The sequence below is a fragment of the Triticum dicoccoides genome, chromosome 4A, assembly GCF_002162155.2.
Source record: "Triticum dicoccoides isolate Atlit2015 ecotype Zavitan chromosome 4A, WEW_v2.0, whole genome shotgun sequence".
In the NCBI taxonomy this organism is placed as follows: Eukaryota; Viridiplantae; Streptophyta; class Magnoliopsida; order Poales; family Poaceae; genus Triticum; species Triticum dicoccoides.
This window is the reverse complement of record NC_041386.1, coordinates 748,232,927-748,236,578: the sequence shown is the minus strand read 5'-3', so window position 1 is coordinate 748,236,578 and position 3,652 is coordinate 748,232,927.

The window sequence follows — 3,652 nt, the reverse complement described above, 5'->3', positions numbered from 1 at the left end:
GCCGGCCGCCCCGCGCCCCCAGCCTGCCCCGACCACGCCGCCACGTTCGGTCTGGCCGGCCTCCTCCTCTCTCTCTCTCTCTATACACACACACACACACACACACACACACACACACACATATATATATATATATGATGATTTTTTTAGATTATATGTATGTGTGATTATATGTATGTGTGTATATATGATTGTATGTCCTGATTTTTTTTCCATATTTTTTGTTCATATATATGATGATTTTTTTTGCATTTTTTGAAAAATGTATATATGTGTGTATGTATGTATGTATGTTCTGTGTGTATATATGTTCATATATGCAAAAGATACGTTTTTAGAATTTTTTTATCAATGTATGTTCTCTGATTTAGTGCATTTTAGGTTAGTTACATTTTAGAAAAGTTCTATATATGTACGAAGAAGGAAGAAGAAGAAAAAGTTTTATATATGAAACGTTACATTTTCAGAAAAGTTTTATATATCTAGGAAGAAGGAACAAGGAAGAAGAAGAAAAAGTTTTATATATGCAAAAGTTACATTTTTAGAAAAGTTTTATCTACGAAGAAGGAAGAAGGAAGAAGAAGAAAAAAAGGAGAGGAAAAATGAAAATAAGAAGAGGAAGAAGGAGAAGAAGAAGGAGAAAAAGAGGAGAGGAAGAAGAGGAGAAAAAAAAAGAGGAAAAAGAAGAAAAAAAAGAGGAGCTTCTATTTTTTTCTTCTTCTCCTCTATTCCTTATTCTTCTCCTCTTTTTTTTTCTTCTTCTTCCTCTTCTTATCTTTTATCGGGAACGAGGGTGTCGAGGATCGCCGAGCGGTCGAGGGTCGGGATCTAGGGTAGAGGGTCGAGGGTCACAGAGGGGTCGAGGGTCGAGGGTCGTCGAGGGGTCGAGGGTTGAGGGTCAAGGATCGCCGAGGGATCAAGAGGGGGACGTCGATCAACCCCCTCTCGCTCGACCAACTCTCGAGGACACCCAAACCCTAGAAAAAAACGTTGTCGGTATCCTAACCCCTCCCGCCCCTACCCGACAAACTCTCTCGAGATTTATAAGAGATTTATCAAGAATGCCCCCATTATGGATGTGCATAATAAATTTGATCCATATTTTTCCTTATCTCATCTACCATTCTATATGTGCACACTCTCTTGTGTCAAAGTAATGAAGAAATCCATGGTTTCATAATTAGCCGGAAGTAACAGGCGCATGATGGTATGAAGCTCTCCAAAATTATTTTGGAACGGAGTCCTGATAGGATAATTCGCTTTTTGGTACGAAGTTCAGCAAAGGCCTTCCAAATAGCGATATTCGAATGGCTCCTGCTGAACTTCGTACCAAAAAGTGAGTTATCCTATCAGGACTCCGTTCCAAAATAACTTTGGAGAGCTTCATACATCATGCGCCTATTATTTCCGGCTAATGATGAAGCCGTGGTTTTCTTGAATCCTTTGACACTAGACAACGTGACATATAGAAGGGTAGATGAAATAAGGAAAAATAGGGACCATTTTCTGCACATCCAGAATGGCGCCATTTTGTTAAATCCCTTGTCGGTCCGGACGTCGGACATTCGTGAGAGAGGCGGTCCAGCCCAAACCCTAGAAGCGTTGCCGCGAGGCCACCCCAAACCCTAGAAGCGTCGAGGCCACCCCAAACCCTATAAGTGTTGCCGAGGCCACCCAAATTTACCAAGTTAAAAGAGCGTTGTCGTCGAGGCCACCCCAAACCCTAGAAGCATTGTCGAGGACACCCCAAACCGTTGAAGCATCGAGACAACTAATTAATATTCCTTGTTGTGATTATCTAGCTAGGTCTATGTTTGCCACTAATATATCCATCTCTCATGTTTGTATATTAATTGCCATGTTGTAATATTTGCAGAAACTATGGAGCGAGACTTGGCAATAGAACAGTTGTTGGGGGACATAATCCTCGGCGGAGGTGATATCTTGTCGTATCTCAACGACACCGATGGTCTAGAAGGAGAGGGTGAAGCAGGCTCCATTGATCGAACAATAGAGGAGGAAGGACATGATCATGATATCTCCGGTGACCGAATGCCAATGGAAGACGGAGACCGTGATGACGGTCCGGTGAAGAGGGAGGTGTTGCAAAGTTCGGCAAGGTATATATATTAATTAAGCCTGTGCTGACTAGCTAATGGATGCATTAATTATTTTGGTATGTACATATATTAACTCTTCTTTCTTATTTTATACCCTCGGGATCGAGCCAAACTTCGGTAACGAGACAAGGCTCGAAGAAAAGGTTGCGCCTGGATGAAAGGTTCACGATCACAACAATCGCGGACGATGGCCAACCGATTTAACCCAAGCGGACCAAGGAAGCATTTTCAGCTCAGTGCGGGGCTATTGTTAGGGACATGATCCCGATTAGCATCTAGCTATGCAATCAGCCTAAGAATGTAGAGCCTCAAGTTCCTTATGTCAATGATAGACAGAAAGATGATCTTTGGACCTTGCTGAAGGCAAATTTCACCTTACCACCAGAGGAGGATCCGGATAAGCCATTGGTCAAGGCTCATGCTCTTAAGAAGATGGAAGTTTTATTCAGGAGGTGGAAGAACGAGTTTAAATCAATGTATGTCTACAAAGGGAAGACTCCAGAATTCACCAGCCGATTTGAGAAGATAAGAGTTCACTGGCCCGCATTTGTGGCCTACAAGACATCGGACAGGAGTAAGAAGATGTCAGAGAAAAACAAGATAAATGCTGGAAAGAAGCTATATCACCATCGCACAGGGTCAGGTGGCTACCTCAAAGCCCGGCCATTGTGGGACAAGGCTGAGAATGACCTGCTTGCTAAAGGGGTCGAACCAGAGACATTGAACTGGCCAGACTGTTCAAGGACTTGGTTCTTCGTGGTTGGGGGAACCTTGGACCCTAAAACAGAGAAGTGCGTTTGGACGGATGAGCAACTTGCAACACCCTTCAAGAAGCTTCAGAAGTGTATCACCGCAGCGCAGCAAGGGACGTTCGTTCCCGATAGAGAGAATGACGAGCTGACCGCGGCGCTCGGGAATCCTGAGCACACTGGACGAACACGAGGCATGCCAGGCTCCGTTGCGTGGAAGATTGGGTTTCCTGGCGCAGGTGGTTACGAAACCTAGGAGAGGAGGAGGAAACTGGAGTAGAGCAAAATGCAGAAGCTGAATGCATGGGCACAAAAGCTAGAGGAACAAGTTGAGAGACAATGAGTTGCCGGAGCTACCCCAGAAGCTACCCCGCCATCTTAGCGGAGAAGCAGCGCGGCTTCCACCGAGCTCGTTTAGCAGCCTGACTTCACGGCTCCTAGCTATCCCGTGGATGGTATCACAGAGGATCAACATTGCCAGCTTATGACGCAACAGGAGAACCTCAAAGTCAAGGCGGCTGTCAACTCAGTTGCACCTCCTCAACCCGACAGAAATTTTCACTGTCATCCGATTCCACATGGCTATGGTGTTGTGATGGTGGATGAAGTAACAGAGGGATTTGAGGAGCTAGAGCTTGACCACCCTACAGGTGAACGGGAGACTCAACTGGGTCTTGCTCTGAAGACTCCACGTCTATGGCGGAAGGAGCACATCAAGCTTACGAATTGGACGCCTCTGCCTCCTCCTCCTCCTCCTCCGGCGAGTCAGGGAACTCCGCCTCC